Source organism: Tenrec ecaudatus, chromosome 1 (genome assembly GCF_050624435.1).
Source record: "Tenrec ecaudatus isolate mTenEca1 chromosome 1, mTenEca1.hap1, whole genome shotgun sequence".
NCBI lineage: Eukaryota > Metazoa > Chordata > Mammalia > Afrosoricida > Tenrecidae > Tenrec > Tenrec ecaudatus.
This window is the reverse complement of record NC_134530.1, coordinates 264,415,939-264,439,567: the sequence shown is the minus strand read 5'-3', so window position 1 is coordinate 264,439,567 and position 23,629 is coordinate 264,415,939. Positions and strand designations below refer to the sequence as shown.

The 23,629-nt window shown below is 39.8% G+C and overlaps 1 protein-coding gene across 2 annotated transcripts in view; it reads left to right on the top strand.

Moving 5' to 3' along the window:
- SIPA1L2 (signal induced proliferation associated 1 like 2) overlaps positions 1 to 23,629 on the top strand; it is a 273,295-nt gene that overhangs the window by 60,325 nt on the left and 189,341 nt on the right. The window lies entirely within an intron of this gene.

The following is a 23,629-nucleotide window of genomic DNA, read 5'->3' as shown; positions in this document are numbered from 1 at the left end:
TAGGTATCTTTTGTTTTCTAAAACTGCCAGGTAACACTTAACCTGTGTAAATGAGTAGGAACTACTTAGGCCTCCTCCTGGCAGGAGGTCTCAGGAAGGGAGCAGGCATGATACAGTCAATTTGGTATGTTCATTCGTTCATCTTTGCATATGCATGGGCCCCAGCGGGACGCTGGGATTGGGAACGCTCTCTTTGAGCCTTTCTGGATTGTATAGAGCTTCTATGCATGGGAAAGAGTGGAGGATGTCCCTGGGGACAGTGGAAGCCTTGTGCTGTGCTGCCTGGGCCTCTTCACGACTGCCTGATGCGTCTCTTCCCTTCTGTGCTCTCTGGATATCGTAAATGGCTCACACTAAGTGTGGACAATAGTGTCTGTGAATTCTATGAGTCATTTTAGTGAACTATTGAGTTCATCGGGGGCTGTGAAAGCCAGCAGAGAGGCTCGCTTTGGTCTGCTGTATGTTAGAGACTGGAAGGAGAGAGCCCTAACTAGGAGAAATCCAACCAGACAGGGAAACTGCCATGTGTCAGAATGCGGAAGGCAAAGAGTGGGAGTTGTCTGTTTTTCACATCGGAAATTAGCCTTATGTCAGCCATTATTAATGAAGTTTTCCTTTATATTGTATGTAAATACATATACCATATATACTCGTGTATAAGTAAAGTTTTTTGCACATTTTTATATGCAGTTTTGTGGTAAAATTAGGTGCCTTGCTTGATATTCGTGTCAGCTTATGCTCGAGTATATACGGTATATGCATGTTGCCATTGACGTACGGATGGAATTTTCCTTTTGTGTTTTTCTCTCTCAAGTGAGAGGAAAGTACACTGGAACTTTAGAACTGTACAACTTGGGGTTTCAAAAGGAATCACGGACGAGCTTCATTGTGCGCCTCTGAGTGTGCTTAAAGGGTATGATTTTAAAAATTGGTTTGTATTTGAGCATGCTGGTGGGTAAACTGGACCAGGGCTGCTTTCCTAGTACAGAAATTGGACATTGTAGTTATGCACCTATAGTTCCCGAGAAGCCGTTTGTGAGGAAGATGATGGAGGCGGAGGTGGTGGTGGAAAAGAACTGTTCCTGATGACGTCATCTGCCTATTGCCCACAAAGATAGTTACCTGAAATACCTTTCTTAGACATTGTCAAAGCCCAGCTGCTTTGTTACTTGCATTTATTTCCATATATGTGTAATACATTTTCGTCAATAGAAAATAATAAGATGAATTGTCAAGAAGCCATATCAGAGATAGCTACTCCTGGTAAATTCAGTACCTGGCATAACTGAACCAAAATGGGTTTTACTTTACTGTTTCATAGTAGGTATGTAAAAGCATAAACGTTTCTTGCTTTCTAAAAGGAGGCGGCTTAGTGTAGTGGTTAAGAGCATGCACACTAGATTAAGTTTGTCTCGGTCCATCTTCAGACTTTGCCATTTAATAGTTCTGTAATTTAGTCCCGCTATATATTATCTTTGTGTCTAGTTTCCTCTTCAGTAGAGTGGATGATTTCAGAGACAGTTATGGTGGAAATACTAACCGTGAAGATGATAGGGCTTCAAAGGGGCTCAAAGTCGTCATCATAAACGACGGGCATTGGAGCCGCATCTCATCCAGGTCTGTGACCGAGGTGTGGGGCCATGTAGGAAGCAGACAGCTGGTCCCTCACTCGCAGATGTCAACTAGCCACGTTGCTTTGAATGTGTACACTTTCCTGTGTCTGGCCAATCATGTTGGTCTCCAAAAGTATTAACATAGTCCTCCCTCCTAAGCGTTTCAGGAGCTTTAGACAGGAATTTGGATGGCTGGCAGGACTTTGAAGAGCAACAGGCCTTCCAATAGGAGAGGTGGCTGTCACATTTGAGCAGGCGGCAGATTCAGTGGCCTTGCAGTTCTGCAACTCCTACACAGCTCCTGTAGCACTGGCGATTACTGAAGCATTTGGACGTAATGTGAAGCCCTGGAGGGTGAATGTGATCATCAAAGCAGCATGTTTAGGACAGTATGAGACATAACAGTATGGGCTCAATTCACGGATTAATTTGATTGTTATTTTCCTTTTTCACTTGCAGAAGTCTTGGAAACTCTGACCCCAAAGTCTGAATGTCTACCATCTTGAAAATATTTTCCATAATTGTAGCTTTATATATAAGCTTTTAGAAATTTCACTCAGCACATGCATGTTTAAGCAAATTAATTTACTGGTTTGTAAGGTCAGTAGTAGACCCCGTGTCAGTTGCAGTTCATAGCAAACCTGTAGGACAGAGTAGAACTGCTCCATAGGGTTTCTGAGACTGTCCATGTAGGTAGGAGCAGACAACTCCAACGTTCTCCAGCAGAGCAACAGGTGGGTTTGAACTGCCCACCTTGCAGTTAGCAGCCCAACTTTTGATCCCTGGTGCCACCAAGGCCTCTCAATAGGATAGAAGATACCATCGTTTTATAGCTATAATCCAACTGATATACATTTAGCTTTAAATTTATACATACTTATTTTAATTTTACATGTTTTATGAGGTCTAATTTTTCTCCAGTTTGTGAGTTCAACTACAATTATTGCCTTACCCATCCCCACAAACCCAGCTTGAATTGCTTATGATATGGAGATGAATTCATTAGAGCATAGCCCAAAAGTAAAGCTTTGCTTTGTAATTAAGCTGTTCTGTCCAGTTGATCTTTTTTCCTGAGATGCAAATCCATTCTAAATGCTATATCAACATGATTTAAATTTATATACTCCTATTAAAGGGAGGAGGATTCCTGGTGACATCATGGTTATTAATTGGACTGCGATCTGAAAGGTCAGCAGGTCGAAACCATCAGCCATTCCTCAGGAGAAAGATGGGCTTTCTATTCCTGTACAGTCACAGTCGTGCTGACTCACCAGGGATGGTTCTACCTTGCCCTGTAGGGGTGATATGATTGCTATGAGTTGGCAGTGAGTTTTATTAAGGGGAGCATTAAGATATACACAATATACCTATATTGACAAAGAATGTATTTTAGTTGATTTTGTTCTTTTAGTATTTTACTTATATTTTGTAAGCATCTTTGTTTGCTCTTTGATATGTAAGAAAAGAAATACATTCTTAGTGCTTACCAGTGGCAGGCTGGAGGGAAGAAAACCGATATTCATTCTTTAGGGGTCATTGAGCTTCTGTTAAAGGTGATGGAAATTTTTGATATGGATACTGGTTATAGTTGAATAACGTAAGCTGATAAACAAAATGTTATGGAATTGTACATGTGAAGAATGTTGAAATAACAAAGGCGCAGTTACACATATATTTACCACTATTAGAGAGAAGAGCAATTTGCAGCATCAGGACTGAGAGATGGTTTAGTTGCTCATGTGTTGCATCTTTCCATATTTTACCATTCCATGTTCTCATTTTCCCATTGTGAAATTAGGCCTTATTTAATCACCTATAATTAGGGTTTACAAGCTTCTTTATCAGAGGATTAAGAGACCCATTTTGTGTGTGGGGGGGGAGTCAAATTATTCTCATTAGGGGATTACTAAGAAAAAATTTGGGCCGAACTTCAGATTCCTGTCTTTCTAACAATGAGTTGACTTTTCCCAGATCGTGGTACCATACTATTGCAGTGGTGTGTGTGTTAGCTTCCATATTGCTGGCAAGAATTTTTAACTCTTATACATTTCTTTATCAGAAAGTACTGTTCTGATGCCTAGACATCTCTCGTACACCATATAATCTAATTTTTGAACTCCTTTTTAAAAATTTTATTTCTGCTTTAAAGTTTGCTTTTAACTTTCTACCTTTCTGAAAGCACAAAGGCATTGGCAGGGCCGTGATCCTCCCCTGGGTCATATTCTTTTTCCTGATGACAGACTTTGCATTGCCCAAAGCTTTAAGCCAGCTGTCTGCCAGTTCATTCCAAGTCATGGCGGTCCCTAGATGTCAGAGCAGAACCGCCCTCCACAGGTGTTTCCATGACTATGATCTTCTGCCGTTGCTTGCCAGGCTGTTTTTCCTTGTCATTTGTCGGTGGCTTAAATGTCACACCCATCATCAACCATTTACACCATCCCGGGAGTCGCCATTCATTTCACATTCCTCTGAAGGCTCACCTTCTCGTTTGTCCTGCCCAAGTTTGGGAACGCACTTCCTAGTTATTCCATCTCTATTGGAGAGCGAGATCTCTCAGTTGGAGAGAACCTTATAGTTCTTCAATCTCTCTAACGGGGAATTATCCTGGGGTGGGCATCGTTTGCTTATTGCAACTGTGCTGTGCAATCTGATGCTAGGTATAGGGTGTTCAGAATAAGGTAGTGAACTTTGATGGGGCTTGATACTCAGTGCAGGTGTCTGCCCCTTGGGGAATGAATTAGCCTGTATGAAGGTAAGTTAAGAAGTATTGCTAAAAATCTTAGACACCTCTACTAATACAAAGTATTAAAATACGAAGCAGTCGCTTCTGACAAATCTTCAATCTAGGCTCATGCCCTTCTGAGGGGATGTTTTCGTTTTTCTAGCCTGTCCTTGGAAGGGGCCAGGTTTACACTACATCAGAATGCTTCTTCCAAGGGACTCAAATTGTGCCCCCTTTCCAATTTTTTTTTTTTTTTTAAGTTTTGGGGAAAAAGTAACCTGAAGATCAAGAACAGGGCTGAAGGGTGGATGGTGTCATTTCTCGTAGGGAACCCTTACAGAATGGACAGGTATTGCGATGTAAAACAATTCCTTAGCGCAACTTCCTTAGCCTTTTCCTCAATAATATTGTTCTGCCCCCAACCCACCTCCATTTCCTTCAGACTTCTTCATAATAAGCCCAGTGATTGCTCTGTGTCCTTTGAGAAAATCTATTAAGATTGAGAACCTATTTGGAGTTCTCAAAGCCACCATTACTTTTTGAGCTGACTTTTTTTAAAATCTTGAATTTGAGGTCTTCCTCACCTCCCGTAAAGCGGTTGCTCCATCCAAGAACTCCCTAATGCAGGACATCGTTTCTGTGAACTTGCTGTCAAGCATCAGTGATCTGTAAAGGGCCCACTTGAGTTTGGTGGCAAATTTGATATTAGCTCCGACCTCAAGGTTACTTATTTTCTATGGTACAAATAGGTATCCTCTTTTTTGAAGGTACCCTCATTAGAATAAGACAAATGATATACCAAGAGAGCTTGTCAATGGCCATCCATTGGTCACAGAGATCCGTCTAAACAAGTTTTGTTTAGAAAAAGCCCCTGTATGTATGAACTGGAACTCTATTTACTTTCATGCATGAAGTTTATCATCTCCTCTCTCTTTGAGGTCACTTTTTGTCCCTTATATACATGGGATTTTGATGTAAGTTAACACAGACATTTTCACATTACATTGAAAACCATTTAAATTCAGACTTTCAGCAAAAATTTGAAAGATTTAGCCACCTCAGACAGATGATCGTAACATTGGAAGACGCCAAGGGAAAGCACATTGCTGACTTTCTTTCCTCTTCCATGTAATTGAGGGTAATTTAGTTCAGTAAATATTTATTGGGCAATTTCTGCGAGTGGAGCACTCTGCTAGATGCTGAGGGGAACAATCTGATTAAGCTGCAGCTTTCCATCATCTCCAAGAGTCTATAATCTGGAGAGCAAGAGGCAAATATACAAATATCTTGAACGGCTGGTTCTGCTGCCAGGGGACACTACTGCACTGAGCCCATCGATGTTTGTGTCCGCAGGCATATTTAAGGGGATGAATGAATGCACTTTTGGCATACTTTATAACAAAATATATGCAGAAGGAGATAATTTGAAGAATTTGGGAATTTTATGAGGTCATCAAGGACAGCAGCCGAAGTCTCAAGGTCTACCACCCTATCCTGCACCTGGGCAGTGCTGCAGCCTCTGTAGACAAGGCCTCCTCAGGCACCTCCTGCCACGCCTGGGACACTGAGAGGGTGTACCGGAGAAAAACTGGAAAAGAGCCCCACTGGGACGAGCTTTCTTGTATGCGTTTCCCGCTAGGCAGCCTAGAGCGGCCAGCTCTGAGTTAGAGCACCCAAGGCGTCCCCTGGGAAGGTTCTTTCTGGTCGCAGGGAAGGAAGTTTTACATAAAAGCAGTTCTGCCTGAGCCTTGTTTACTGTGATGGTTGATTTAGAGAACAGCATGCTGCTGTGAAATTTTGTTTTCTGCTCAGGGAGAAATGCCCACCAAACTGTTACCATGTTGAACACAGCTTACAAGGACAGTGGTATAGAAAAACCTCAAGTGTATGAGTGGTTTTCTTGTTCCAAAAAAGTGAAATGTCGATTGATGTCAAGCCTCATTTTGGGCATCCATCCATTTCCCAAATGGACAAAAATGTCTACTGTAGTGTGTTTGTAGTTCATTTAACCAGGTCAGGCTTAATCAAGTTTTAGAGCAGTGGTTCTCAACCTGGGGGTCGTGACCCCTTTGGGGGTTGAATGACCCTTTAACAGGGGTTGCCTAAGATCTTTGGAAACATAAATATTTCACAATATATAATTACATATTGTTTTGTGATTAATCACCATGCTTTAATTATGCTTAATTGTGTTCAATTTGTAACAATGAAGATACATCCTGCATATCAGATATTTACATGATGATTCATAACAGTAGCACAATTACAGTTATGAAGTAGCAACAGAGATAATGTTATGGTTGGGGGATCATCACCATATGAGGGTCGCAGCATTAGGAGGATTGAGATCCACTGCTTTAGAGGTTCTGAAAAGATCGGGTAACACTATGTGACAAAAGAGGCCTGATTTGTGGCAGACTGAAGAATGGTTTTGCCACCACAACAGTGAATCTGCTCATGCAGCCATCTCAGTGCACCAGTTTTTGGCAAAAAAGCAGCATGCCTGTCTTGCCCCATGCACCTGACTGACCTGACCTCACTCTGTGCAACTTCTTTTTGTTTCCACGAATGAAGAGAAACATGAAAGGACAGCAATTTGGATGTAGAAGAGGTGAAGCAAAACACGAGGGAGGTGCTGTCAGCCATCCAAATAGATGAGTTTGAAAAATGGCCAAGAATGGAACTGCAGATTGGACAAATGTATTAAGTGTAAGGGAGAGTCCTTTGAAGGTATAAGGTTGTTTTGTAAAAAAAATTAAATTCATAGCTTTGGGGAAAACAATAAATCCAGGTTTTTTTTTGGAGAGGGGGGGGTACCTCCTGGTATATCCTTTAGTTGAACACACTAGAATTTTTAGCCCTTACTTTGACAGGTTCGATGTGCTGGTTTTTTATAGATCGACTTATGTAAATTGCAAGGTATACTTTTCCTGATAGGGATTCCCTTCCTTTTTTTAAATTCCTCTTTTCCAGTTTCTTTTCTTTCTTACCATTAACTTCTATCTAGTTGAATAAATGACCACCATTTCCCCCCGTTATATTACAATCATGTTTTCCAGAAATGTAACCCTGATTGTATAAGGGACAATTTTAGGAATGAGTACATGTACTCTAGCTCTATTTTGCAATATGTTTGAAGTCCATTTCTTTTCCTTCTTATTAGTGATTGCTATTAGGTGCCATCAATTCAGCTTCGGCCAATCATGGTGCTATACATAACAGAAGGAAGCACTGCTGGGTCTGAGTCATAGTCACGATTGTTCCTTTGTGTGAGCCCATTGTTGCAGCTGCAGTGTTAATTCATCTCCTTCAGGACTTTCTTCTTTTCCCCTGTCCCTCTACTTGACCACCATCCCATTCGCTGGGGAGGTCTTTCCTGACACCCTTTCCAAAGTATGTAAGGCGAAGTCTCGCCATCCTTCCCTCCAAGGAGCACGGTCATCATACTTGTTCCAAGACAGATTTGTTTGTTCTTTTGGCAGTCCGTGGTGCTTTGAATATTCTTCTCTGCTACTATAGTTCTAATGTATCAATTCTTCTACAGACTTATTTATTCAATGTCCAACTTTCATATGCTTGTGAGGTGACTGAAATGCTACCTTCTTTCCATGCCCAGCAGGGAAAGGTTGTTTGATGGGAACTAGAGAGTTTATCTAGAAGAACCTCATTAAATAACTCACTACCACGCCGCCCTCCCCCCACCAATACAACACTTTTTATTGTAAGTTACGTGAAGGTTTAAATTTCAGATCATCAATTGTTTATTAATCTAGCCCTCCAATAGTTCACCTTACACCTGCTCCTGGATTTCTCGTCTCCTTCTTGTGAGCTGCTATCTTCCAGTTCGCCCAAGTTAACAACCCTCAACATGAGTCTAACCCACTGATTTTTCTTTGCGCGCCTTCCCTCTCTGCCCGCTTGGCAAATGTCCAAAGTCTCTTCCATTTGATATGAAAAGTTACCTTCTTGTTTTTTACTCTTTCAAAACTTTGTCCTTTTGTGATTGGCTACTTTCACTCAGCATAAGGTCCTTTGGTCCATCTCGACCATAGGTGCTTCATGATTTTGTCATCATTTTTAAGAGATGTATAGTATTCCATTGGGTGTATGTACCAGATTCTTGCCTCTTTTACGGGTGGACATTTAGGTGGTTTCCTTCTTCTTGCTGTTATAAACAGTGATGAACATAGGTGTGCCTACGTCTGTGTATGCTATGCCTCATAGTTTCTAAAGAGGCATTGCTGGATGGTGTGGAATTTCTGTTTCCAGTTGTTTGAGGTGGTACCATATAACTTTCCCCAGAGTTTTTACACATTTATGGTAACTAGCCAGTGTTTGAGAGTGCTGATATTTCTGTTGTCATTGTTGGTGTCAGGTGATAGTTCGTAGTTGTCTGGATTGCAGCTCCTGGGTGGGTAGTGATGCAGCTCCTGGGTGAGTAGTTCTTTATATTTTTGTTGGTTATTTGGATGTCATCTTTCTTCACACTTAATGAAGCATCATATAATAATTGTTATGTTCTGATCCCCAAACATTCAATGTATTTTACATCAACCAACAGGGAATGAGTGAGTGAGCAATCAATCCATTTATGTCCTAGAAATCCACTTGAAATATCAAGTCTCTGAAAACACGCCTGTTGCTAAGTGGGTAACAAAGATCCTTCCTTATTTAGTTAAATCTTCAACGTAACTGGCTTCGTAGTTAAGATGACAATTTAATCTAACACTTATGTTGAAATCACTTCTTCAAAACCTCTGAAAGTTGACCTATAAGTTATAAGATAATAAATAAAAGAGTGAAATTGGTAATAAGAATGACTAATACAAGTTAGTGTATAAAGCATGATCATTACAAAATGTACAGTGTGATCTCAAACTCTGTAGCAATCTGCTACAGTCTCATTATTATTTGAAGACATTTAAAATATAAGGTCTTCCTCCTGAATATTTCCTTAGTGAAAGGCTGCTGGTATCATTCTTAATTTATGAACCAGAAAGCTAACATGCTTTTTTTTTTCACAAAACACATTGTAATTTTGTAAGTTATACCTTGATGCGACTATTTAGTTTCTTTATTTTTGTATTAAATATTTTTGAGCAAATACCAATGAGAGGTTCATAAACTTAATATTTAGTTTTCAAATGAAATAATAGTTTTCCCTCAATCAGTATTAAAATTACTGGGTAAATAATATGATGTTTGATGGAGACTAAGATGGAAATGCCTCATTCAAGCATCTTTTGAAACACAAACACTCCTCCTGCCTCAGACATTTCTAAAGGTCTGGATGCCAAGGAGCCTGGGGTCATCTAATCCTCATCTTACCTGAGACTGAGTTGAAACAAAGGTTTTCCATTTTATAAGGATGTTTAGTTAGAACGAGAAGGGATGAGAGGTCACACAATATACAGAGGAGTTCTTAAAAATTTATTTTTAAAGGTCCAACATCTATTTTCTCACACGTCTAGAGGCTAAATGTCCAAATCTGGGTTTTAACTCAATGGATTCTTTTTATGACCTTTTCTACTACTTTCTGGTTTCTGCTGATGACCCTTGGCATTATTTTGCTTGTAAACAACTGTCACTGTCTTCTGTCTTCCTTGAGGTGTGTGTCTGGTTTTATCTGGCCTTTTAAAAACTCAGAAATAGCAGCCAGAGGATGTTTCAAACACCCATTAGCCTATGTGTGTGCAGATAAACATCTGGTAGCTCTGCCTGCTGGAATCAGTGTGATTTACTGAAAAGAATTATATAACAACTATGTAGTTTGTGATCTGGGCTGTGAGACTATAAATTTTATGTGACTTTGGTCAATATAAGGCATAATCTTTTTACACTTTGGTTTTGATATTAGCAAAATAGAAATAGTACTTTCTCATAAAATTTTAGTCACAATCAAATAAGAAAGTTATTTTTACAGTAGACCTACTCCTAGCTATTTTATCCTGAAAAATCATACCAACGTTTTTGTCAGACCTCTCTCATGTCTTCCCCCAATAAAACCCAAGCCTATTGCTATTGAGCTGATAGTACCTTTAGGGCTTCTGAGACGGCAAATCTAGGATAACAGACAGCCTTGCTTTTCTCCTGAGGCACGCCAGGTGGATTGGAACCACTCTCAGACGTAGTTGGCACTGTCAGTTAAATGCTGGCCTGAATCAAGATCTGTGTTCAGAACTCACCAGCTAAGAAAAGACACTCTGCTTCTGTAAGAAATTTTAGCCTAGGACACTTCATATAGGGTCGCTGTAAGTTGAATCAGCTCTGTGTGGCAGTAGGTTTAGTTTTGGGTGGTTGTCTTGCTCCCATAATAAGTAAGACCATTTATTCAAACAAACAAACAAACAAACAAACAAACGAACAAACTGGATTAGAAAAGGAAAAGTAAGTGTTAGTTTAAATGGAAGATTAAGGAACATTAAAGTCTTTAATCTTTTATTTTCTCATGTTTTTACCTGTCTTATTTTGTTAGTTGACTGCAGTGCCTTGGCTTTTTTCTTTTTTTTCTGTTTAGCCGGAGTCTTCAGAAGTGACACAAGTCTCATGTTGGGTGCCGCCTTTGCGATTTTAGGTCCCTAATACTTATCTCTTCTCACTAGCATTTGCTGCTGGCCTCTTGGCCAGGGCCGTGGAACTGACGCGGTCTGTAAGCCTTTATTGTTTTTCAGCAGTGCTTCCCACACCTAGTTGTCCATCGGAAACCCCCGAGAAGCTTCCGAAAATACCATACCTGATTTTTAAAAATGGACTCTCGGTATCCATATGTTTAAAAACTTCCCTGGGTGTTCTAATGCACAGCGAATCAACCCCTTGTCTATTTCAATGAGAACAGAAGGCCTCTAAATCCTACTGAAATGTGTGGCTCAGCTACCATGTATCGCTCCCATTTCCCTGTACAGGATCGTGAGCTAAATTGCCTAGTTAAGTATTCAGGTAAAGGGAAGAACTTGGAGGCGTTTTGTTAAGGAAGTGACCACAGGAGCTTGGGTTCAAAAAGAAAATACATTCCGGGGCTCTTTTCCTTCCTTTGTCTATTGTTAGTAGTTTAGTGTGTAGGAATTATTCCTGCCTGCTGAACCATGCTATTTTTAGGTACTCCCCGGCACAATAGGCTTATGAAAAGGCTTTTGAACCTTTTGAGGCTGCTGTGTTCTGTCTGACAAGGGCTGAGTTGCAAGCAGGCTATCCTGCCTCTCAGTTCTCGCTTGTAGGATTTTTTGTTTCCTTTTTACAAAGTGTCTGAGTAGCTTAGAAATACAGTGGTTTGGCAGTTTGACAGGTGATGCCAGATGTTTGCATAGCTCTCTCAGAAGTCCTAGCACCGTAGACACACAGCTTCGCAGGTGCTTGTTAGTTTGCTAATTTTTATTTCGTCTCCTTTTCCTTTTAAAATGTGCTAAAATATGCATAGTTAGTAGTGCTGGGGGAAAATGTGGGGCATATTCCTGTTCTTCAGTCTCTGCCTTCTGTCTAAAACTGTGCGTTTCTAGAGGGGATCCCTGGTCTGGCTCAATTAAACAAATTAAATAGAAAAAGGAATTATTAAATGTTTATTATTTTCTGTTTGTGTTTATAAATGCCCATCAGACCTTTCTGGGTTCTAATCCTTTCCTTGAAAGCTGTATCAGTGTATTAGGAGGCAGACAGATTAGGTTACTAAAATTTCAATGGCTCAGGAATTTTCTCATTGTAAAATAATCCTAAGTTGTCAGTGTGCACACATAATATATTGGGTATTATTTACTGGAAGTCCCAGATTATGGACAACTTTCATCCCTAAATTTCCTTTTAAGTTGAATTTGTCTGTGAATTACAATTGTTAGGTATGATTCATAGCTAACCTCAGTTAATCAAATGTTTGTCCTACAAAATAGTATCTAGTGTCCTTTTTACGAATAAAAAACATGAAATGAACTCTGAAACATTCTAATGTAACAAAAGCTAAACCAAACTCACTGTTATCTAATCTATTTGCCCTATAGGGTCCCTATAGGACAGGGTAGAAATGCCCCGGTGGCTTTCCAAGACTGTCATTCTTTTGGGGAATAAAAAGCCCCATCTGGCTCCCTCGGAGTGACTAATGGTTTCGAACTTCTAACCTTGTGGTTAGCAGCTCAGCCTGTAACCACGCACTACTGTTTGGATGAATATTGCAAAGTAGGGCTTGTTTACTGTGGACCGTTGTGCATATGTGTGAAAGAGGGTCGGTTGGTTTGGAGCTACTTGAACTGGATCGCACTTGAGTCTTGCATAGTCCATAACCAGGGATCCTTGGTTATTATTTGTTTTCCTTTCCTTTTGTCATCTCCCACCATTAAATGTTACAATAGGCAGTATATTAGCAGTATGATTATAGAGCTCCGATTCTCTTAGCATGTTCAAACTAGGTAATTGGTCACATAGAGATTTCCTTATCCTTAAATGTGTTTAGTCAGGGGTGGGGGGTGGAGGGTAGGTGTAAACTCTAAGTTCACATCAGTGATTTTTTAAAAATGAATAAGACTAAATATATTTGACTCCTTCTGTCTATTGATATTACATCCTCATAATCTCCGTATTGAGATGTATTGCAGAAATCTGTGCCACTCTCTAGGGAAAGTCATAGGCAGAGTTGTAAAGGGAAGCCTTTTGATTTTACTTTGCTTGGGGTATTTCCTGATTTCTCCTCCGTAGTGCTTCTCCAGTGCTCCACGCGTTTCCAAACATCTTTTAGGATTTATCGGAAGCAGTGGCTCGATAATTCTCTGAAGGATTTGGAGAAACTGGAGCGGCCTGATGCCTCAGTGCTGACTTTCTGGATTCCCTAGCCCCTCAGGCCCTGAAAAGGCGTACTGATTTCCAGCCTTGCTTATCTCAAGACACCTGAGACAGTCATTACAGTATCCATTCCAGGCTCATTTCGACACTCTGCCCTAATAGCCTGTCTCTTGCCTCTCAGTTTCGATTCAGAAGGTAGGTGTAAAGTTGGGCTAGAAATGGAGTTCTCCTCTGGCGCACTCTGATGGCAGCCGTCTGGATGCTGCTCGTGGACTGTTGCATCTTTGGGAACCGCCCATAGAGTTCAGACTCCACTTTATAACTAGTCAACACAGTACTTGCAAGTATCTTAGCCAGGCTTTACTAAAAGAACTGTCATCCAAAATGAAACCACCCTGTCCTCTACTGGTTTATATGTGTAGAGGTTTGCAGAAAAGACCAGCATGCTGATTGGACTATTTTTCTGGGGCCCTGGAAAATTACTGTTTGACTCATTACTTCCTTGTCTCTGTATTCCTTTACTGGAGCCTGTGTATTTTCCTGTGACAGAGGGGACATAGGGAGAACATGTGCTCTATGTCCTTCACTTACTCAGAAAACTCACTGCCATCCAGTCCATGCCGACTCATCATGATCTCCTGTGGGTTTATGAGACTTTAACTGTTTACGGAGTAGAAAGTCCAGCGCTGCTGGCGGTTTTGAACTGCCAACCATGCAGTTCTGCCAACAGCCCAGCCCAGTCCAGATCAAGTCCACTAGTCTGATATTAGCCCATATGTCTGATGCCAGGCTATAAATTCCTCTTCAGATGCATGCAACACATGCAATGATACAGAATTCAGGAAGATTACAGGCCAATGGGTGAAAAATCTTGTGGATCCAGTGGTGAAGGAAGTATCTCAGCACTGGCATGGGTCTCCACATGGCTCCTCCAGCACCAGGGCTCTGAAGCTATCAGCTTAGCATGTGGCTTGTTAACAACAACATGTTGCAGCGAAAATGTATGTCCTGCCCTCAGGGAGGAAGATTGGAATTCCCAGAATCATCAGGAGAAGGCCACACCCACACAGAAGCCTCACTGGCTATGACCTGATTAACAAGCTAGACTCCACCCATTCACAAGTTGACAGGAGTTTATATAACTGCCACACCAGCTAAAGACTAAGGTTTGATTGCTACCACCATATAACATATGGTAATATAATTGCTTCTTTACATATAAAACATTTACATATTACATATGATTTACATATTACATTATATATGTATATCTATATGATTTTTTTCTGGTAAGGAAAGACTACTCGGAGTTAGGTCTTTGATGGGCCCTGAAAGTCCAACAGTCATGTACAATGCACATAATAGGTTAAGCAAGGACCAAAAACACAGGCCAACCCCCCAAATTTGTTTTCTCAGTGTCTTGCTTTTTAGACGTTATTCCTGGGGTTATTTGGAGTGCCGATTGAGAAAAGTACAGTGGACATACCACATCAGCTCTAGTTTCTTACATAGGGTGTTCTATGATATTTTCAGTTACTAAGTTCTACTAATTTATTAACTTATCAACCTACTATTAAATATGAGAAAAATTCAGACCTGTAAATTACAGGGTAAGCCAAAAAAGGTAAGAAATATTTTGGGGGGGAAACCCTACATATTAAGAGACTTTCAAAGAAACTATATGAACCCATGGTGGCTAGTGGATTATGCATTGAGCTGGTCAGTTATGGTCAGTGGTTTGAACCCACCAGTCATTCTGTAGCTTTTAAAAGATTTGCAAGTTTGTAAACCCAAAGGGGCAGTGTTTTGTTCTGTCAGGTCACTTTGAATTAGAATTGATTGAATGGCAGTCGGTTTTTCTTTTTGCTTTGAGAGACTGTGCAGTATATACAAGGACTATAGGCTGGACCCTGCAAAGCCACAACACATGTTGAGAAGTAGAAACTAAAGAAGAACATCCAAAAGTCACATACATAGAAAATATGAGCGCAATTTAGAGTGTCAGAACTGTAAAGCCTATAGCAAGTTTCATAAATATTTTGAAGATTGGAATTTTTCTTCTTCAAATTTATGCAGTAAACATTTCAGAATACATTTTAATATATAAAAGTTAATGGAAAATACATGTTAAATGTTTCAGAGGTGAGGTTAACTAAGTTTAAAATTTTTTATTATCAATGGGAAATTAAGACATACATCATATCATTCCGTAGTACAATCACATCCAGCAGAATTGTACATGAAGAGTTCTTCTGTACAGGTGGAGAAGTTGTGCATCTTATAACAAAACTGAAACATTTTAATTTTACTCTGACAGACCCATTGTGGGTGTCAGAACATCTGAATCTCTGTGTATTATACCAAATTCAGTACCAGCCACTTGATTAATACTCATAGCACCCCTATTAGATTGGCGGACTTCTCCGGTGGGCTTGTGAGGCTGTAAATCTTTATGGGAGCAGAATGTCTCATCTTCACCTTGTTGAGCAGCTGGTGAGCTTGAATGGCTGAATTTGGGATTAGCACTCAAACACATCACGATTATACCCTCAGGGCTCCTTTTTTCTTGGACAGTAATTCTTATTTGCAGTGCCCTTTTAAATATAACTAATTGAAACTGTCTGCTATTCAGTTCTTAGTAAATATGAGGTGATACTTGGGGAAAATTCCAAATTTATATACTTTTCGCTGTTCAACTATATCTTTAGCTCAAAGGACACTATGTGAATGAAGTAAAACTTGACCTAAACATTTACTACAATAGAAACTACTTTAAATAAAACCAGTGGGCACTTCTTCAATCTCAGGATAGCTAACACTACATTAAGATATCCTGATTTTTTATGAGCGAAATAAAGAATGATATGTGGCGTATGTTCTGTTTCCTGAAAACTAGAGCTGAGAGGATAAAACTGGCGCTATTTATATACTCAGAAAAAAGTCTGACACTTGGGGTACCAAAATGTGTGTTGGCCACTGAAATGATGACCAAACTGGGGAGAATGAGCAAGAAGGGTCAGACTGATTTGCGGACATGTAGTATCACCGTCCTGAATCATAGCGGTTATGATTCCCCTGATGAGGATAGTCAACTTGCACCTACATTAAATTAGCTATTCTACATTCTTTAGTAAACAGACGTAGCTCCCTCTAAAATAATTTACTGATTTAAGGTTGAGGAAATGGTGGCATGGGGATTACTATGATAGAGTGAAATTTCTTAATATGGTTCTTCTACCTTGTCTTGGTAACTCCCATCAAATGATGTGGTAAGAGTATGCCAACAGAGTGTGTATAACACTAATAAGGGAATTGGTCAGTGTTCATTACCATCCCCCAATTCTTAGGATAAGCCATCTTGGAAGGGCAGGGGAGAGAAACCCCAAGGACCTTGGAAGAACATGTTTAGAAGCTGCCAAGACCAGATGTGTCAGAAACGTTAGCATGGAAACTCAGAGGGTAGTGCTGAAACTATGGGGTACCTTCTTCCACTTTGACTTGAGTCAATGGAATTGTAGGACAGAGAGACAAATGAACTGCCTTCCTGGCCCATGGAGGCAAAAAGACCATAGGGCTGGGAGACTGAGGACCAGATAGAAGCTTGCCTCCTACCTGGCCTAGAGGCTGATAACTAGAGAGAGACGTTGCTGCTGGCTGAGGAGAGCAATGACTTCATCCTTACTGTTTGCTGATCCTGACTTGTGGTAACCCATTGACTTCCCTAATAAACGTCATTAATTGTGACTATTGTCTGTGAGTTCTGTTTGGCCATTGCCACTACTTATTGAACCCAGAGTAGAATGGTGTGGCAGGGCTAGTTGATGTTAGAATAGGTGAAAAGGATGGTGTGTGGGAACATTTCTGACCCTCTGCCTCATGGCAATAGAGAATCCAGAGGAGGTCAGATAAATCTATTTCCCTTGCCTTTTATCAGATCTACATCCGACCTAATCAAGCGAGAGGTATTCATTTCCACAGCTTCCCATGGCTTATTTCTTTGAGACAGAGTTCTGACATACTTCCACCCTCCAGCCTTCTTTATCCCAACCATCCTTTCCATTGCATTGTCTACTTCGGTGCAGGATTTGATAATCGACTGGAACGGTCACATCAATGATACTCATGATTATGGGGTTTAGGGGGGAGGTTAACAAGTCACCACAACCCAGGATCAAAAAGCATATAAGGATGCAGTACTTTTGACCACGACAGCGCCTCTTCTAAGACATTCATGTCTCTCTTTGGTCCTTGGCTTCTCATCCTTGTGGTGCCTTGGCCTCTGCATTGCATGTGACTCCACATGTCTATTCCTTTGGAGTGGATCAATGCCCAGAGAACACTCCGTACTACAAAGCAGCCTCCTGCATGAAGGCACTCTTCTCTCCTGTTCTTGGACATCCCTATTCTGTGTCATCGTTTCTTGTGCTGCCACGACTTTCTTCCTGGTCTCTGCTGTTGCTGCTTCTCCACAAAGGGATGGGTCCTAGTTTGACGCAGCCTTTTGCTAGTTCTGGGTTTCTCTGTGCCTGCTTCTGAAATGTTTGCTTTATACCCTGTGGAATGACAACACTGACCTATCCCTGGCTTGCTTTATACCCAATGAAATGATAAAGCCGACAAATCCCTAAGTTAAATAAGGTCTTCTGCACCTTATTTTCATACTCATTTGGTGGGAGTTACGAACACTATGGACAGAAGATCCATTCCAGGAGACTTCACTGCACCACGGTAATTATACAGAAATATACATTTATTGATCAACTGAGTAATACTTACACTTATAACCAAAACTTGCTTTGCTTTATAGTGGTATTCACTTTAGAAGTAATATATCTCTCAGATAATATTTCAGTAGAACCAAGGCATAAAAATCACCCCAAGTGCTAATCCTCAAAGGAAAAAATAGCACAGTTTGGGAGACTTTCCTTCATCTTTTCCCCTATGAATTCGCGTTTTTATTGTTTGTCTATATAGTAGTCATTTGAGTACTTGTCATTATTTTATGGTCTTTCTAAACTATTATACACTGGAACATTTAACTATATTAATTTCTGAGAAACTGACATAGTTTTTTTTTTCCTTCAAGATTTCTTCAGAGTGTTGTACCTATTGCTTAATGCAGTTCCAAAGCACTTGGTATAATTTAGATTTGGCTGGAGCCGATTGTGGATATAATTCTTGCCCATGTTGGAAACATTTCTTTGTGTGAAGATACGGTAGAAAACATCTTTTAATGGGATACTGGAGCTTTCTGATTGAGCTTTCTACATACTGAAAATTATTTACTCATCCTGGTTAATTTCAGGGATAATCCTTGTTATCCCACTGACTGGCAGGAAGGAGGTGAAATTCACCCTTGGGCTTTGAGGGCTGATGTGCAGGATTAAGTCTGACTTGGGTAAAATCAGATGCTCTCCTACTTTGCATAATTGAAATTACCTACCTACTAGTGGGATGAAGACACCAGAGTGTGAAATTAACACATCAAGTGGATTTTATATCCTGGTAGCCTTGGGCTGGTTTTTCCAAATTAAACTTGGTTGAAATTGGCTTCCTCGCTGCAAAGACAGTATTAATTTAGTACTGGTGGAACTAGACTGTTTCCATGACATTTCCAGTCTTAGAGGTATGGGGATAGTTTTACATGAAGAGAATGAGTCTTGCCAAGTGAATTGTCTGTTTTATAAAACAACTGCTGACTGAAGTGATTAACCTCATTAATTGATATATATATAGCACTGAAATATAAAGCAAACATGAGTTTGAGGGATTTTTAGCTGACTCTACAAAAAGTCTTCCTTCTCTCTATGGCTGGTATTTGTTTACATTCAGAAAACAATGATATTTTCCCCAAGTTCACTGAGAATGCATCATCTCTCAGTCCTGTACTCAAATTAATCAAGCTTAACAGTGTTTATAACAAGATTGCTCACTTATTTCTTTATAAAAATACCTATAGCCATTATAAGACCTTGAATAGACATTCTCTCAACCAGCAATCTTCTAAAGGTAGACCGATCTTTGTAAAAAGCTGTACCCAAGTCTGATGATACTTGGCACATTTGGAGTTAGAACAAGTCTGAGAAGTGAATTGAGTTGTCATTAGTTTCAGGCCAGAAAGTGGGGGAAGACTCGCTGAGCTACTCCCAGATGTAAAACTTTGTTTACAAAGGAATTCTTCTTTCTCATGTTCCCAAGTTTTGACCATATATCTATTTATTTAATAGATCTATTTATATAAATAGATGGGTAATTGTCTATATGCAAATACAACAAGGAAACGGATGGACTTTGGGCCTCTATTTAACTTTTACGTCAGTATAAGAATGGTTTTGTTTAATAATGTGGCATTTTATGATACACCCCTTCCCAACACGATTGCTGAAGGCAAAAGGGATGCATAGGCAAATGTGGTGAAGAAAGCTGATGGTGTCCTGCTCTTAAAAGATATACCGTCTGGAGTCTTAAAGGCTTGAAACTAAACTAGTGGCTATCTAGCAGGGAAACAACAAAGCCTACATAGAAGAAGCATACCAGCCTGTGTGATCCTGAGGTGTCGACAGGAGGAGGTATCAGAAGTTCAAAAACAAGTGAATTGATGTGAAGGGGGTGGGTGTGGTGGAGACCCAAAACCCACCTATAAGATAATTGGACAATCCCCCTCCGAAGGGTCACTCAGAAGGGATGATAAATACAGGGTGCAATATAGCACTGATGAAACACATAACAAAACCTCAAGTCCTTTAATATTTTCTTCCCGTACTATTATGTTTTACCTCATTACTCATGTTAAATTTGTGTATGTTCATTTGTATATTTAAGATCATTTGGTACATGAAAGCCAAGATAGATAGCTCTTACAGAACAGTAACAGAAGTAATGGTTCCCTGAGGGTACCCGGAGTGAGGGTGGAGGTGGGGTCAATAGGGAGCAGGTAGCATCAGTGACTGTATAACCCCACTCGAGGGGATCGAACGACAGAATTGTATGTGAATGGATATATTGGATTGCGTAAGATATGGCAAAAAACCCAAAGCCAACAACCTCAGAAAACTATTATAGGGATACCAAACCTCAAGGGATTCTTGGTGTGGGTGTGGGATGGTTAAAGGGGAGCTGATATCAAAGAGTTTAAGAAGAAGGAAAATGTTTTGAAACTGATTGTGGTAGCAGTTTACAATACTGCTTGATGTGCTTGAACTATAGAATGTTATGATGTCTGTATGCACTCCCATTAAAATGATTACAAATTAACAAAAATAACCCCAAACTACCCTTACTATATGTGAATGGTGACTATCCTAGTAAATCCGTACATATGTAGTTTGTACTTTTTCTCTTTTCCTACCCACCTTCCTATCTTACATCCCTTCCACTTCCTCCACTTCCACCCACCACCCAACCCCCAGGCCTGGCCTCTTCATGTTTTTCCATTTCTTTTCCATTGGTTTGAGCACCACTTTTACCCTTTATAATAATAGTGCCATGAAATATTTATGGGATTGCCTAATTTTGCCGAGCATAATGTTCTCAGTTTTGTCCATGTCCTGAGGTGTTTGACAGACTTGTCATCATTTTTTAAGAATGCATAATATTCCATTGTGTGTAGGTACCAGAGTGTGCCTATCCATTCCTTGTCAGACAGGATTTTTATTGTTTCTTTTTGCCATTATAGAAATTGTTGTGCTAAATGTGGGCATGCATATGTCTGTTCATGTTTTGTTCTTTATTTCTTTTGGGTGTGTAACACCTAGAGAGATAGCCAGATCATGAAGTTTTCCGTTTGCATTTTATTTTCCGTGGTGGCTATACAATTCTGCATCCCCACCAGTAATGCAGACATTTACCAATCTCCACATCCTCTCCAACACTTATTATTTTCTGGGTTTTTTTTTCTTTCTTAATTTTGCTGAAAAACTGGGATTCGGCTTATACACGGGTCAGTGGTACCCCAGCAAGGTGTAACATCTCACTGTCCCTCATCACCCCGAGGTAATGGGGAGAGCGCCTATTATCTCACAGGTGATTGCCATTTTCCCGCTGTTCATTCAAAGCCCCGCTGACACTGCAGGGCTCTGAATGTTTGTTTACTCACATCTAGCCAAGCGGAGCCGCTCTATGACGTGTATCTTTGAATAAGCCATTTAAAGACCGTGTGCGAAGGATGTGGCATGAATGGATGTCATCTGGTCAAGCCTGACTAACAAAAGGAGGAAATCTCATGAAGCCTGACATAGAGTGAATAGCAAAGTGGGTTCAAGATGCATGGGAAGACATTCCAGAAGACATGGTGTGACATGCCTTCCAGAAATGTAGTATTAATCATGCTGTGGATGGCAGTGAAGACTGAGCTTTGTGTGAAAATGACAGCAGTGATGGTGATGACGGCGATCTCAGTGAGGACAGCGTCTATGATGACCTCACACCAGCTGAAGCTCTGCATTGGGATACGGATGATGATGAGCAATCCAGTTTTGAAGGATTTTAACTCTACATTTTAATTAGGTTGCTGATTGAGCTCAGGGAATAGTACTCTTAAGGTATCATTGTTGCTACCTTATTGTTTTTTGTTGAACCTGTTTTCCACTTACTGTGCTGGTTTACTAATGTTAAATGACTTGTCCTTTTATTTCTTTTTTTTAATTTAAAGTAAATATTTAAATACATTATCCCACTGATGTCTCACTTTTTAGTAATTTTATTTTCATTTGTTTTGATTATTGAAACTCACCAATAGCTACTGCATTTTCCACCCTAGGCTTATACTTGAGTCAATCAGTTTTTCTGGTTGCCCAGGTAAAAAGTAGGTACCTCGGCTTATACTCAGGTCGGCTTATATTTGAGTATATACGGTAATCATTTCATTGGGTAAATCTGCTGCACAAGACTTCTTTAAAGTTTTGAAAAGCAAGGATGTTACTTTGAGGGCTAAAGTGTTCCTGACTCAAGCCATGGTATGTTCATTTGCTTCGTATGCATGGGGACGTTGGACATTGAATAAGAAAAATGAATTTCATATGGTGCTAATATGGGTAAGGGATTGAAAGTACAGTGGACTGCTGAAAGAACAAACTTCACTGTCTTGGAAGTACAGCCAGAATGTTGCTTAGAGGCAAGGCTGGCTAGACCAGTGTCTGGAAAAGGATATCATGTTTGATAAAGTACAGGGATGATGAAATACAGGAAGATCCTTGATAAGATGGATTGACACAGCGAGTGCATCCATACAATCTGAGGAGAGCATAGGACTGGCTAGTGATTTGTTCAGTTGTACGTAGTCTCTGAGTTAGGACAGATTTGAAGGCACTCGACAACTACCTAATAGGTTTTGAAATTTGGGATGGAAAGGCCTCCTACTTTTTCTTGTAGTGTTTTGTTCCTTCTATGTTTCTTCCTTTTCTATAAAGAGCTGGTTATTAGTTGCTTTAGTTTTTTTCATCTTTGAAGAACTGTGCTGCGACCTGGCTTGGAATTGCATTGACTTCATAGGGTGCTTTGGGTCATATTGGCATTTTCACTATAGTAAGTCTTTCTACCCACGAGCATGGAACATTCTTCTGTTTGTGTAAGACTTTTGGTATCATGTAAAAGTATTTTATAGTTTTCTTTGTCTTCAGTTTTTTGTTTCTCTGTTTAGATTTATTCCAAAGTATGTATCTTTGGGATAATTACTGTAAATGGTATTGTTATTTTTCATTTTATTTAATATACAGAAGTCAATGTTGATCTTATAGTGTTGCCAAAATTTTAAAATAGTTTCAATATATTTTTTTTAATTTACTCTTTGGGGTGTTCTACATATAGGATGGTGTCATCTGCAAATAAAGAGAATTTTGTTTCTTTGCCATTTTGGATCCATTCAATAGCCTTTTGGTATCTTATAGCTCTGGCTAAAACTTCTCTAGCTATATTAAATAAGAATAATGGCAAAGGGCAATGGTATCTGATTTTTGGTTAGAGGTTGACTGTTTTCAGTTTCTCTCAATTATGTGAGATGCTAACTATTGATCTTGCCTGGATTGTCTATTATATTTAGGGAGTTTCTCCCTAGTCATATTTCATTAAGTATTTTTTGTTGAGAGCAAAGCAAACAAACTCAATGTCATCAAGTTTACGTCGACTCATAGTGATCCTCAATGATAGGGTAGAACTACTCCTATGAGTTTCTGGGACTGTTACTGTTCGTGAGAGTAGAAAGCTCCATCTCTGTTCCATGGCACTGGCTGGTGGCTTTGAACTGCTGGCCTTGCAGATCCCAACCCAATGCTTAACCATTATTCTACCAGGGCTCCTTATCAAGAATGAATGCTGAATTTATCAAATGTGTTTTCTGCATTGATTGATATAATCATCTACTTCTTTTCCTGTTTTTGGTATATATGGTAAATTAAATTAATTGCCTTCCTATTTTTGAACCATCTCTCATACCTGATATGAATCCTACTTGATAAGGATTTTTTAAAAAAAGTTTTGTTGAATTCTGTTAGCCAGAAATTTTTTGGAAATTTAGGTCTCTATATTCATAAGGCATATT